General features: G+C 42.1%; 1 long non-coding RNA gene across 1 annotated transcript in view; it reads left to right on the forward strand.

Moving 5' to 3' along the window:
* Positions 1–242: 242 nt before the first annotated feature.
* The window catches only part of LOC124115930, a 30,915-nt gene continuing 15,220 nt past the window's right edge, over positions 243–15,937 (forward strand). Inside the window, exons 1-2 of the long non-coding RNA XR_006858047.2 lie at positions 243–533; positions 9,341–9,460. This is a non-coding gene — a long non-coding RNA (uncharacterized LOC124115930). The remainder of the gene's footprint in view (positions 534–9,340; positions 9,461–15,937) is intronic.

Genomic DNA, 15,937 nt, shown 5'->3' on the forward strand with positions numbered 1-15,937 from the left:
TGCTTTTGTGACAAAATGAATTGTGTACAATATCCCTACTAGCTCTTGTGAAATAAATCACGTTGAGCTCCAATCACACAGGCCGGACTGTGTATCAACTGGTCGTTGTTGGAGGAGAGTTGTCGTGGGAGGGGATATGCGATGACGATGCGACAGAATAGTATACTGTTCCTCTAATGCCTCCTTTGAGAGTGGGTGGAGGGGAGGGGAGGGACGGGGGAGGGGGGCGACTGGACGGGTTATAAAGGAGAGGTCGGACATAAACACAAATAGCCTTAATTTTTGTTAGTCTTTTACACGTCTTCAAACAAAGCACTTCTAGCAGCCACATTGCAGAAACTTCAAAGCCTTCCATGGTCCTACTGTTTGGACCGTCCGAGTGATAGACCTGGCCGAAGACTGTTTAGAATCAAGTGTTTGTGTATATGAGGGTAGCTGTAGTCTCCAATGACTGATTGGACAAACAGACACACATAAGACACGCGTTTGCTGTTGCAATCGGAGAGAGGTCACACTTATATCGAGTATTGAAGGTAAGTAAATTGCAACCAAAGCTGTTTATGAAAGATTTCATACTGAATATTTGATTTAGGTTTTTTCATTCTTTATTTACGCTGAATTCTGATTTGTCGTTTGTTTTGGTATTCTATACAGTAAATACATTTCGACAATAGTTTTCTTCAAGTTACCAGCGTTGTCATCCTCCCCAAGTAATCTGTTTAGATTTCATCATAATATTTTTTTAATTTATGTTTTTTTCTGCTGTATGTTTTTTTATTATGCTTCACGTACACCTGGTGTCATCACTATTCGATGGTGATTAATATTCACATGCTCATGATAAAGTCGGAATCGTAAATACGATTTTGCTTTACCATGGAATTCTTATGGATATGGAAAGGGTTTTGTTGCTTTATCATCATCATCATCATCATCATCATCATCATCATCATTATTATTATTATTATTATTATTATTATTATTATTAACAAACCATCAGTAATAGTAAACATCTGGTCTAGCTTGGTGTGAACGATGATTTGTAAGCATAATTTCAAGAAAGTAATATAAATCACAGTACATGTCAACCGGCTTACATTCAGAATTTGTGACTATATACTGCCGGCAAACGAAAGTACACACTCATGTTTCACGGTGACTAGTTTGAAACAGACAAGAAATGGTTATTCGATTATGTTGGTTTTTTATAGGGGTATCGTAGTTGTGTTTTGGTCCTTAAGTTTTCAGCCTAATGACGTTTTGATACCGTTTTTAATTGTTCGGTCAAATCCAGTTTTCAAATGTATTTTTCCTTTGCGCGACAGTTTAGCTGTGTCGACGAATACTTTTTCTGGATGCTTATTTAATTATTATACTTAGTAGCTACACTTCTGATCAGTACTTTATAACGATACTTACATGTATAACGATGACGGTGTGTATCGTATATGTCGGATTTGGCAGTTAATGTGGCATTGCTGTAAACACATTCAAAGAGCTATGGATATATTTATTCTGAACCGGAACTAGAGTTTTGTGTTCATACATTTACCCGCGCCCGAAAAAAATGAACAAATGTAATTATAAAACACCGGAAATCTTGTATATTTCACGTTCATGTCTTTGGATATGCAACTTCGTGGACAATTCACATAGATGGGAAGCTGCTCTAGGTGAAAGTCATGAAACAAATGTGCCTCGAAGAACACCAGGCAAAACACGATGTAGCAGATTTTCTGTAACAAGTCGATGTTCCCTAGTCACCATTTACCCGGTCAATATGGCGTGCAGTGTAGAACTAGACACGTACTGCGCTGACCTCATACTGTACCGGACCTCACAGGTCACAAGTACTACACACCAATCGATGGGGTTTTAGTGTATGTGTACTTGACGCTGAAAGAGTGAGTCAGTGAGTGAGTGGGTGGGTGGGTGGGTGAGTGAGTGAGTGAGGAAGAGCATTTCAGTGACAGAAGTCGAAAATACTAGTGAGTGTGAATGAGTGAGTGAATGATTTTAATGAGGAAGAGCAGTACAAAGTGACAGGTCGAAAACACTAGTGAGTGAGTGAGTAAGTGAATGAGTGAGTGAGTGAGTGAGTGGGTGAGAGTGATTTTAATGAAGAGGAGCAGTACAAAGTGACAGAGGTCGAAACCACTAGTGAGTGAGTAATTAAGTGAGTGAGTGAGTGAGTGATTTTAATGAGGAAGAGCAGTACAAAGTGACGGAAGTCGAAAACACTAGTGAGTGAGTGAGTGAGTGATTTTAATGAGGAAGAGCAGTACAAAGTGACAGAGGTCAAAAACACTAGTGAGTGAGTGAGTGAGTGAGTGAGTGAGTGATTTTAATGAAGAGGAGCAGTACAAAGTGACAGAGGTCGTAATCACCAGTCAGTGAGTGAGTGATTAAGTGATTGAGTGAGTGAGTGATTTTAATGAAGGGGAGCAGTACAAAGTGACAGAGGTCGTAATCACCAGTCAGTGAGTGAGTGATTGATTGATTGAGTGAGTGAGTGATTTTAATGAAGGGGAGCAGTACAAAGTGACAGAGGTCGTAATCACCAGTCAGTGAGTGAGTGATTAAGTGATTGAGTGAGTGAGTGATTTTAATGAAGGGGAGCAGTACAAAGTGACAGAGGTCGTAATCACCAGTCAGTGAGTGAGTGATTAAGTGATTGAGTGAGTGAGTGATTTTAATGAAGGGGAGCAGTACAAAGTGACAGAGGTCGTAATCAGCAGTGAGTGAGTGAGTGAGTGATTGAGTGAGTGAGTGAGAGAGTGAGTTTAATGAGGAAGAGCAGTACAAAGTGACAGAGGTCGAAAACACTAGTTAGTGAGTGAGTGAGTGAGTGAGTGAATGATTTTAATGAGGAAGAGCAGTACAAAGTGACAGAGGTCGAAAACACTAGTGAGTGAGTGAGTGAGTGAGTGAGTGAGTGAGAGTGATTTTAATGAAGAGAAGCAGTACAAAGTGACAGAGATCGTAATCACCAGTGAGTGAGTTAGTAAGTGAGTGAGTGAGTTTAATGAGGAAGAGCAGTACAAAGTGACAGAGGTCATAATCACCAGTGAGTGAGTGAGTGAGTGAGTTAGTGAGTGAGGAAGAGCAATGGAAAGTGAGTGACAGAGGTCGTAATCACCAGTGAGTGAGTGAGTGGTTTTAATGAAGAGGAGCAGTACAAAGTGACAGAGGTCGTAATCACCAGTGAGTGAGTGAGTGAGTGAGTGATTGAGTGAGTGAGTGAGTGAGTGAGTGGTTTTAATGAAGAGGAGCAGTACAAAGTGACAGAGGTCGTAATCACCAGTGAGTAAGTGAGTGAGTGAGTGAGTGAGTGAGGAAGAGCAGTACAAAGTGACAGAGGTCGAAAACAAAAAGGCGAGTAAGTGAATGAGTGAGTGAGTGAGTGATTGAGTGAGTGAGTGGGTGAGAGTGATTTTAATGAGGAAGAGCAGTACAAAGTGACAGAGGTCGTAAACACTAGTGAGTGAGTGAGTGAGTGAGTGATTTTAATGAGTAAGAACAGTACAAAGTGACAGAGGTCGTAAACACTAGTGAGTGAGTGAGTGAGTGAGTGAGTCAGTGAAGAAAAGCAGTACAAAGTGACAGAGGTCATAGACATTACCAAGTTGGTTAAACCCACGCATAGGGTGCGAGTGCCACTTACTTTATAACGCGAACTAATTGAGAACTTAACTCTTTATTCTTGCTTATTGGACGGAGACGGGGGTGCCTCAACAGAAGACGATACAGATTAAACACAGTGCCGTTTAACTGAAATCATGATGATAGGATGATAGAACTCTGTTATTAAAAAAATAATTTTCAACACTATTTATAGCTGGATATGGAAACCACGATCTCGTGAAGATCAATGAATCTAACACACGTATTAAACTTTTACAGGGATAGGGCGTCTTGGGTTACTGGAAACTATTCAGAGGGAAATTGGCGATAGACTGCTTCTAGCAATATTTCCCCTCTTGTAGAGAATGATGAAGTTTCATTTCAATTGTAATTCTTCATCACTTCATTTTAAAAATTAAATTAGCTGTTGATATATCGCTTATTTACTCAACACAACAACACGTCATATCAAGAACCGTTCCAACATAGCTGGACACGAGGCATTCCAACACTACATAGCGAGAACCGAGGCACTACAACACTGCACAGCGAGAATCGAGGCACTACAATACTACATAGCGAGAACAGAGCCACCACAACACTATACAGCGAGAATCAAGGCACCACAAAACTACACAGCGAGAATCAAAGCACAACACTACAGAGCGAGAATCAAAGCACCAAAACACTACAAAGCGAGAATCAAAGCACCACAACACTACATAGCGAGAACCAAGTCACCACAACACTACACAGCGAGAATCAAGGCACAACTCTACATAGCGAGAACCGAGGCACCACAACACTATACAGCGAGAATCAAGGCACCACAAAACTACACAGCGAGAATCAAAGCACAACACTACAGAGCGAGAACCGAGGCATTACAACTCTACATAGCGAGAACCGAGGCAACACAACTCCATACAGCGAGAATCAAGGCACCATAAAACTACACAGCGAGAATCAAAGCACAACACTACATAGCGAGAACCGATGCACCACAACACTACAGGGCGTGAACAGAGGCATAACAACACTACATAGCGAGAACCGAGGTACCACAACAGTACATAGCGTGAACAGAGGCACCAAAACACTACATAGCGAGAACCGAAGCACCACAACACTACAGAGCGAGAACAGAGGCACCAAGACACTACATAGCGAGAACCGAAGCACGACAACACTACACAGCGAGAAACGTTGCACTACAACACTACATAGCGAGAACCGAAGCACCACAACACTACATAGCGAGAACCAAGTCACCACAACACTTCATAGCGAGAACAGAGGCACTACAACACTACAGAGCAAGAACCGAGGCACTACACCACTACATAGCGAGAACCGAGGCACCACAACACTACATAGCGAGAACAAAATCACCACAACACTACATAGCGAGAACAGAGGCACCACAACACTACACAGCGAGAACCGAGGCATTACAGCACCACATAGCGAGAACAGAGGCATTACAACACTACATAGCGAGAACAAAATCACCACAACACTACACAGAGAGAACCGAGGCACCACAATACTACACAGCGAGAACCGAGGCATTACAACACTACAAAGCGAGAACCGAGGCACTACAACACTACAAAGCGAGAACCGAGGCACTACAATACTACACAGCGAGAACCGAGGCACTACAATACTACGTAGCGAGACCAGAATCACTACAACACAACATAGCGAGAACCGAGGCACTACAACAAAGCGAGAACAGAACCACCACAACATAGCGAGAACCGAGGCATCACAACACCACATAGCGAGAACCGAAGCACCAACATGTTATCAGGATGTGGGGAAATAGCAATATTCCATCAATATCACGGCGGAGGACACCAGAAATAGGCATCAGACATAGGAATGTTAACTTTTACGATCAAACGCTTTGACCACAAGGCTACCTCACCGCCCCTCTAAATATTCACTCTTCATGTACACCGCCGAAGACCCGGGTTCAATTCCCGACATGGGTACAATGTGTGACGCCCATTTCGGGTGTCCCCCGCCGTGATATTGCTGGAATATTGCTAAAAGCGGCGTTAAACCAAACTCACTCACTCACTCCTCATGTACAGACAAATGGTGATTTCAGCCAAGATATTACCCTAGTGTATCTCTTAGCCTACCCCAGAGTGGGTTGAGACACAGTGCAACCTTTCATGATGTCAAGGTGGACAACCGCTCTGGTAATTAACAATAATGCAAAATGAATATATATGAATATATTTCAGAAATAAAGTCAAGCATCATCCGTTTCCTAGTAAATGATGATTAGGCCCCGAATTATTATCGATAGATAATGATGGCTAAAGCATAGTGAACAAACGTTATAATACACTGGCCAAAAAATGAAACGCATAACCGAATAATCAGTGTTTCATTACATGTTTAATGAAATAGGATTACACAATAGATAATGAAGATACAACAACCAAATTTTAATGTTCTAAGGGGCATCTGTGTCTGTGATGGCACTGTGCCAAAGTCAGTACCGGGTGCTACCACCACGAGCATCGATCACAGCTCTGCACCGCCTGGGCATGGACTGTATGAGTCGTCGAATCTGGCGTTGTGGAATCCTTCTCCACTCATCCTGCAATGCATGGTTCAGCTGTTGAAGCGTCTGTTGTTGAGGCTGTCGGCGTCGTACACGTCTGTTTCGCAGATCCCACAAATATTCAATGGGGTTTAGCTCAGGCGATTTGGAGGGCCATGGCAGCACAGTAACATTGTTGTGGGCAAGATAATCCATGGTAACACGTGCAGTATGCGGTCTTGCGTTGTCTTGCTGGAAAATCTGACGTTGAAGGATTTCATCACGGTAGCGTACAGCAGTTAAATTTCCCTGCTCGTGCACCAGATCTGTCCTACCATTCACGGATATGCCTTCCCACATCATGACACTTCCACCGCCGTATCGGTCGACTTCATGAATACAGTGTCGAGTGTAGCGTTCATTTTTCCGTCCGTAGGCACGCATCCTACCATCATGGCGATACAGCATGAACCGCGACTCATCACTGAACCATATCCTTCTCCAGTGCACTAGGGTCCATGGTCGAACATTTCTGCTCCATTGCAGACGTGCACGACGATGATGTTGCCGCAGAACGGGCGCTGTATATGGTCTCATTGGCATTATCCCATGCTGTCTTAGACGATTTCTGATGGTTTGCGCTGAAACTCTACGAAGACCAGGAACATTGTTACCTGTGTATGCTGCACTGATTGTCCGGTTGCGAAGATGCAACACCCGGATGAAGCGGCCCTGCGCCGCAGTTGTGACCCTGGGTCTTCCACTTCCTGGGTCTTCGGTCGATCTCTTGTAGAGTTGTGGAGTCTGTAGCGCTGCCACAGACGAGAAATGGTACTCTGTCTCACGTTAAAGTGCCTGGCTACTGATGTCTGACTTTCCACAGCTTCCAGACGTCCAATGGCTCTGTTTCCACAGTCTTCATTCAGTCTTGGCATCATGAGAGTCACGTATACAGAACATCGGAGAGTGATTCGCAGCAGGACTTCTAAATTTTTATACCCATCGGTATAAAGGTTTGGTAGCCGTATTTGCACGTGCAGCATACTTACAGCTTTTTCTCCATGCAATTTCTCCCAGTTTGGTTTCAAGATGCTGTATTTTGGCGACAAGTCACCAAATGTTGTGTTCGGGTGCAGTGAGTTAGTGTAAAGTCAATATTCACAGTTAGCAATGACATATATATTGAGTTCAAGCCTTCATCTTTAATAATAGTCAAGTTTGAAAAACAGATTTCAGCTATGCGTTTCTATTTTTGGCCAGTACACTTCGGGGTCAAGACATTCTCTAACACACAACATGCTTCTTAATTTGAGGGGTCACGGGTGGCCCAGTCGTCTAAGGCGCAACAATTCACTATGCAGAGGTTCGTCCCTTGGGCTCGCCAGAAACCTATGATTGTGGGTTCGAATCCCGGTTCGACCCGATTATGTTTTTAGGTTTGTCAGCACCATACCCGTGCTTGTGGGTTTCACCGAAGTGGTAAACGTCTGAGACCTGCATCACTTCGGGCTTTCCTCCAACATTAAGTTGACACGCCGTGATATAACTGGAATACTGTTAAAAGCGGCGTTAAACATAACTCACCGACTCACTCTTAATTTGATGAACCAAAGCACAACACTACATAGCGAGAACAGAGCCACCACAACAATACATAGCGAGAACCGAACCATCACAACACTACATATGAGAACCGAAGCCCCGAATTATTATCGCTAGTGAAATAACGTTAAAATAATTCGAGGTCAAGTGAGTGAGTGAGTGAGTGAGTGAGTTGGGTTTAACGCCGCTTTTAACAGTATTCCAGGCATATCGCGGCGTGTCAGTTTAATGTTGGAGGAAAGCCCGAAGTGATGCAGGTCTTAGACGTTTACCAGTTCGGTGAAACCCACGAGCACGGGTATGGTGCTGACAAACTTAGAAACATAATCGGGGCGAACCGGGATTCGAACCCACAATCATAGGTTTCTGGCGTGCCCAAGGGACGCAACTCTGCACAGCGAATCGCGGCGCCTAAGACGACTGAGCCACCCGTGCCCCCTCGAGGTCAAGCCATCATCTAATACATAATATGCTTCTAACTTTGATAACAAGGGAAAGGTCTCGGGGCGACACGATGTACACGTCATTTCGGTGTGTATCCTGATTCCTGTATATTTGGTGTGTGTGAAACATAAATTTGATCCATCTTTCCCGGGCTGATATATTTAGTATATTATTTTATTCAACCTGTATCCTATTTGACAAACAAGACGGGTATTACCGACAGTAAGTAAACTAAAATGGAGACTGTAATTATTACGTTCCATCATCTGAATGGACCAGTTTGTGGAAATGTAATAGTCATGCCAATTTATAGTTTAATAAAACTAATCATAATCCGATTCAGGCAAAAATGTAATCGACAAATAACATGTCTCGGCACTAACTGTTGTCTACCACGTGATGGCTCTCGCCATTGTGATCTGATGATAACAATTCGTGGCCTATGCATCATCTAATAGACAACAGATGATGCCAATAGATATCTCATTTTCATTAAAGTATCGCCTGTATTATTGATTATATATAAATATATAAATGGAACAGCCAATTTTTTTATTTCTGTTTTCTCGCTCTTCTTCAAAATAAACACACCAGACCTTGGGGCGAATAAAAGGTCGGACTGTGAGAACATGAGTGTTAATGACTTATTTGCGATTCCGATTGACGCACAATGGACTGTGGGGCCATTTTGGATTTATTTCAGTGCATGAGCTTTAATCACCTAAATGACCTCTGATGAAATCTCTTCATTAATTTCCCTAAGCTACTGGAATATATTCTTTTCTTTGGATAAACGAATACCTCCTTATTTGAGCATATTATATTGCTAGCATGTCACCGAAATTCTGGAAGCCTCCTCGCAAAACCCTGAAATCCTTTAATCGTTTATCCTGCAAATTGAACATGATCTCCAGTTCAAATTGATAACTATCGTACCACCATTAAAAAAAGTTTTCAACTTCATATGGAGTCCAAAATGATAAATCAGTAAGGTTTTATGACAATGTCTTTTGCACGTTATAATATGAATTAAAATGATACAAATCATCATCAACGTTAAGTCTTAAGTTGAATGTTTCAAAAATCGATTATTTTAATTTTGCGCAGGTGCAAAGCTGCCTGTGACCTTTGACCTGTAATGAAAGCTGTAGATTGCCTCCTCATCAGCGCCCTTTCGTGCCTCCTCCTCACACCGTCTACAGGATTCACTACAGGCCTGCTCGACATGTGAGTACGTGATGAGAAGTTATCACCATGCGGGCCCACGATGTAACACGTGGTGTCGACACTCCATTACAATCCATGCTTATTTGCTGTCGTTGGACCCTATATTGAGCTGACCGAGCTGACTTAACGAAACCTGATTACTTAAACTATGAACTTTATAATGCCTACTTATGACCGGTTGTTGTTTGTGAAACGTCCTTTGTAAATCAATGTTATGTTATGAATATTTATTGGTTCATTAATCCTATCCACATTCCAACAGATGTATTTAATATCTGGTATCTTTAAGACCTCTTTACCTCTTTGAAAAAGATAACTTCTATTTATTACGTCACAATTAAAATGTGACGTCACGTTGTAATAAAACCAACTTCACGACAGCTCTAGAATTTGGTGAAAATGTCAGAATAAAGGCATTTGGAATTTGAAAATTGGTCACGAAAACGTATGTCTTGAAGGGATAGTCGCTGATCTCACGAATGTGATATTTCCCCTGACGAAGTATTGTGTAAAAACGTCAAGCGAAACTGCAAATTGACCATACTTAAACGGATACAACTCTATTGGGTGTAGTTAGTAACACTAGACATCAGTGTTTTTTTTAAGTTTGGATGCCTCTTTTAAAAGTATTTCAGTCCGATAACCGCGTGTCAGATTAATGTGAGAGGAAAGCATGAAGTGAGGTACTACTTTGGTGAAACCCATGATTTCTGGAATTGTATTAACAAAGCAGGGAGCATAACCTGAGATTTGAACCCACGACCAGCGTATCCTGACACGGATAAGGGACGCTATTAACAGCAAGTTGTCTGGCTTCAGATCACTGGGTCTCATACACTCATAGGCACATGTAATTGTTTAAACATGTTTTAATTTTCAGTGATCCATTCATATGATTTTCATCGCTATTTTGTAAGTTACACTCGATGAATCTATTTCGGCGGAGAATCGAGACTTGTTATTCTCTTGCGTCGATGTTTTACAGTTAGCGACCAATATGTCATCATCATTGATGTACTCACTGTGTCAGTGCCTGAGCGGTGTTCGCATTCGTACGACTACAACAAATGCAAGAATCTACACTCTTTAATTAAACATGAATCAATGTTTGAATCAATTTATGAACTGATAGAAACTGACCAAAAGAAACTTTGCCAAAGTTTTAAATCACTCTAGTTTAAAAAATACAAAATACAGATGCATGAAGTAAAATGAATTGAAAAGATCAAAATCTCAACGAAATCTACATTTAAAACGACAGCCATACAGCCAAAGGGCACACACATCTAAATAAGCTCAATTGCAATGACACGTCACAATAATAGCGCGTATGACTACCCCTGCTGCAAGACACGTAAATACTCGGCGCACAGAAAAAGTCAGTCGTCTGATGACGTCACGTGGGATACGTCGCCATTCTTCTTGGAGGGCCTGGATCAGATGTTTTCGGTTGGTGTAAGGATGGGGTCTCTGTCGAACACGACGATCCGTGACATCCCAGAGGTGTTCTATGGGGGACATGTCTGGGGAGCGTGTTGGCCACGGCAGCACGTTGACGTTGTTGGCTGCAAGGAAGTTCTGTACGATTCGGGCTGCATGTGGTCTGGCGTTGTCATGCAGATAAAGGACACCCCGTGGCATCTGTTGTAGAAATCCGTGAACGGTGACCAGTGCCCCCAAATTCCCCCTCAAACCATAACACCCCCTACATAACTACATATAGGCAAAACATCAATTGCCTTCACAAATTGTTCCTACTTGCCTTTCGCGGCAATCCAACGGTCTGTCCGCTAGAGTAACTGCCCTTTATGAAAGGGAAGCTACTCTAACCCTAGTCTATGATGCGTCACGATTGTTGAGAGTCTGTCTCACCTGTCATAACATTACGAAGTGCAGACAGATGTACACACAGCGAAACAAGGTTACAAAATTAGGACATATTTCGGCCAAATGCAACTGTTTTAAATTGGGGAAAAGGTTCCAAGGCGCAGAGGTCTACACGCACAGATATGAAAATTGATCCTGCAAGGCTTGTGTCCTCGCTAAATTGTTTCGCAAGTTATATATCCAAAGTTGCCCAAACTTGTAAATGCCTTAGCTAGTTAGACACTGATGTTCAGTATATTAGACTATTCTTTTGATAATGATAGCAATTATCCCAGTAGTGTCTCCAGATTCCCGATGATTAATTCTGACTCAATCGCCAAATGACAAAGGCGACGTTGTGTTTGTTTGTACTTGACCTTTGTTATTTGCATCTCTATGCGCATATGATATCAACGGATATAGTATGTTATCCGTTGGCTTTATCCTGCCGAAAAACCTACCCATTATATGATAAAAACGTACATCAATATATGATTCATTGTGTGAATCAACGTAAATCAATCTGTGAATCAATGTGTGAATCATTATATGAATCAACGTACAAATCCATGTAGAAATTAATGAATCAATGTATGACTACACCCAAGAATCGATGGGTAAATCAATGTGTAAATCACCATATGAATGAAAGTACAGATCCATGTATTAATTAACGTATGGTACAATGTATGACTCGTTATAAGAATCGACGTATAAATCAATGTATGTGTCAAGTGCGACCTAGGCCGCTGAGAAATGACTGAATATGTTCTTCGCAACACATGTTGTTGAGAGGAGGTCAAGGTGACTGCATCGACTCCCAATATAAATACAGTAAACTACGGTTATAACGAACTCAAAGGGACTACTATTTTTAGTTCGTTTTAACCGTAGTTCGTTAGAAGCATATATACAGCATAACTACAGCAAATAGTCGGGACTAAAAAGTTAGTTCGTTATATCCGTCAGTTCGTTATAAGCGTGTTCGTTATAACCGTAGTTTACTGTATTTTCATTGTAATAATGTGAGGATAAGGCCATTGTTCCAAACTTTAGGCTACTATCTCTTCAGTTGCAGGATGAAACAAGATGTTCGTGTAACGGTCGAGCATATCTTTTCCTCTACCGACACCGCTTATACATATTCTTCCCCATCTTCTTGCATGGCTCGCTTCTACACGAGTAGATACTTACATCCTTCTGCAGGCGTAATACAGAAACCGATCTCGTATAAGGAAGGAGCAGAGTCCCAATTATACCGATAGATCTAGCGAACCGATCTTATCGAACTCAGTGTAACCTGAATTCAATTATCCACCGAGTCAACTCAGCAAACGTATGATTGACTGTGCCCGGCGTGCCATTCCCCCTGACTGCCCCCTGGTGAGAATAATGAGCACCGCCACCACGTGGATGTGCGGGGGTAAAACTGACCCCACAAGTAGCGAGATAACGCGGTATAATTAGCAAAATCTGCTGGCAACTCACTCCCAAACGAGGGGGGCAATGAACAGACTATGCTGCCAGGGCACAAACTGCAGCCTCTAATTAAAACACGGTATAGGTTTTGTACTTTCGCTCCCCCGCACGGGACGTCTGGTTAGACTCCGATTGAAGCTAACTGACTTCGGACCATTGGCTGAAGTCGTCTTCCATGCAAATGTCTGCCTCCACCTGTCATTATTCCTGTAAATAAAAGCGACAGAACCCTTCCATAATCGTAAGAAATCCCTGCTCAAAGCAAATTGTACGATTCCGACCATATCATAGGCATGTGTTTATGAACCAGTCTCAAATAGTGATGATACTAGGTGATCGCGAAGAGGTGAGCGTATCCTGTCCCATCGTTGGCACCCATCACAAACACATGCAAAGGCAAGTCAATTGTTCACCTGAAATAAAAACGGGGAGATATGGTACAAGTCAAAATAGGGAATACAATGGGACATAATTTTTGTCACTGATGCGTCAAATTTGGAAATTCCTCCACATGTCTACCAAAAATCTTTTCTATTGTGTAAAACATCATCTCTTCCCTGACGCATACAAAGGCACGTCAATGGTTCACCGAAAACAACACGGGAACACATGGTACAAGCCTATTTAATCACCCCTCCCTACAAACTGTACATAAAATAATAAATTTAGATTTAGAATATCTTCCGTTGCAAATATCTCGATGCGAATATACAATTACACACAACTACACAGATACATATATCGGTACATAACCAAACAGTGTATCCATGCACATGTACGTACACACATATATGCTTGAACGCAGAAGCGGGTACCATAGTCAAAGTTAAAGCCAAATATTTTAGGATCTTCTGTTGCGGTGATACTTTGAGTGAAATCATATACAGTATTTTTGGACTGAACATTAATCGGTAATTCATTCCACATTCGCACTGTGTCGGGTAAAAATGATTTGTAGGAGTTAAAAGTTCTAGCATTTACAGTCTGAAGCCGCGAACAAGTTCTTAAATATCAACGTGCGCCCGCTGAGAAATTAGGAGGAACAAGATTACATAGATAATCAGGGGCCAACTTCCTAACTATTTTGTAAAATGTTCTTAATTTATGAGATTGCCGTCTTTTGGATAAGGGTGTATGGTTAGTTTCAGAGTATATAGACTCGTGACTGGTACCACTAGTTGCTCCACATATTATCAGTGCGTCTTAATTTAGCCTTACCAATTTGTTGGAGTAATGACCTGTGATTGAGTGAGTGAGTGAATATGGTTTTACGCCGCTTTTAGCAATATTCCAGCAATATCACGGTGGGGGACAACACAAATGGGCTTCACACATTGTACCCATGTCGGGAATCGAGCCCGGGTGTTCGGCGTGACGAGCGAACGATTTAACCACTAGGCTACCCGACCGCCCCGACCTGTGATTGACACGGGTAGGTCTTGTGCAGGCCTTAGACGTTTACGACTCTGGTAAACCCACGAACACAGCCATTGTGCTGACTAACTTAGAAACGAAATGAGGGCGAATATGGGATTCGAACCCAAGGTTTATGGCACGCGTGAAGGACACACCACTGGCTAGCGAATTGCGGTATAAGACGACTGGGCAACCCGTGCCGCCAAGAGCAGCTGAGTAACATACAGATTAGGTATAAAGGAATATACTGAGATTTTAAAAAATATAATTTCGTTAAAGATATGTTTGTTTATAATAAAACAAAAACAAATTTTGACTTTGGAGTTTGTTAAACGCAAGGAAGAGCCTCAACTAAATAATTCCTTGTCTTGCAAATATGAAAGTTGGTATAAAATTGCCAATTTGTAACCGATCATTTGACTATCTATGAGATAGAAATGTTTATTTCTAACCGAACTAAGACCTAATTTCTTCAATCCTGAAAGCTACGTTATATACTGAATAATTTTCAGAAATATTGAAATACGGCTTTGAATGAACTTCATTGCATTGCACAGTAATCGTGTATTAATCGAATTAGTCTAAGTATCGCTAAACACATCCTAATTCGGACCGTCCTGACGAAACTACATCCAGTTAACAAGATTAACTACTTGTGTCAGGCCTCCCGATGTCAGCAGGCTTACAGCTCGCCAAGAAGCTATCAAAGACGCTTGGTGTTGGTGTAGTGTTGACCTAGCAGGAACATGACCGAGTGCCCTTCTGGCAGAGCATCGCAGCGGGGGCGGTGGTGCCTAATCTTGTAATTACTACACTGGAGGGGCTCAAGCGGGGAGACATGGACAGACGGGGAAATTGGAAAATGCAGCTCGGATATGTACAATGAAGAGGAAATATTGCCATAGTGTACAGTTGAATACAGAACATCTACCCTGTAGTTACGGGAAACAAAACGTCGATCAGTACCTGCTTGTGTAAAAATGTGTTCCAATACACGTACATGCAAACACCAGACTACTTCAAAGGAAAGAAACATTACTTATATTTTTAAACACTCGTAAATCTACTTGATAACATCCATATAGTAAAGTGTTTTAACTAATTATTAGGTGACGGATTTCTACATGTGATCGTTTTTTAGATTCAAGTTGATCTGGTTTGTAACCGCCACTTTTTATCTGGTGTCAACATACACTGATATCAGTCGTCTTCCGGTGAATTTCTCCCCTGTCCAGTTGACTTTAACAATGAGAGATGCATGTGGTCGTAGGGTCGTATCAAAAGTAGACAGCAGCAGAAAATACATTTGGTATCTTATATTCCTGTGAGGTGAGGTGAGGTGAAATTGGGTTTAACGTCGCGTCCAAGATTATTGCACTTACATAGCGACGTGCATGCACGTGTATGTGTGTGCGTGTGGCTGCTTGTACTAGTCCGGACTGATGCCGATTTATAGTGCCAGCACACTGGGATACCATGCCGCAGTTTAACATGAATACCCCACAGTATACTGACTCCGAGCCGACCAGTCCTTGTTTTAGCCCCTTAATGCCGAGCACCAGACAGGGTAACAACAAGTACCATCTTTTAACGTCTTTTGGTATAGCGTGGCTTGGGATCGAACCCGGACCTTCCGCTCTCCGGGCGGACGCTCTACCATTAGACCACGGAGGCGGTCCTTTTATTCCTGTTGTTTTGTTCACTTCATATATGATA

This window comes from Haliotis rufescens, unplaced genomic scaffold (genome assembly GCF_023055435.1).
Source record: "Haliotis rufescens isolate VD_foot unplaced genomic scaffold, xgHalRufe1.0.p SCAF_27, whole genome shotgun sequence".
Classification (NCBI taxonomy): domain Eukaryota; kingdom Metazoa; phylum Mollusca; class Gastropoda; order Lepetellida; family Haliotidae; genus Haliotis; species Haliotis rufescens.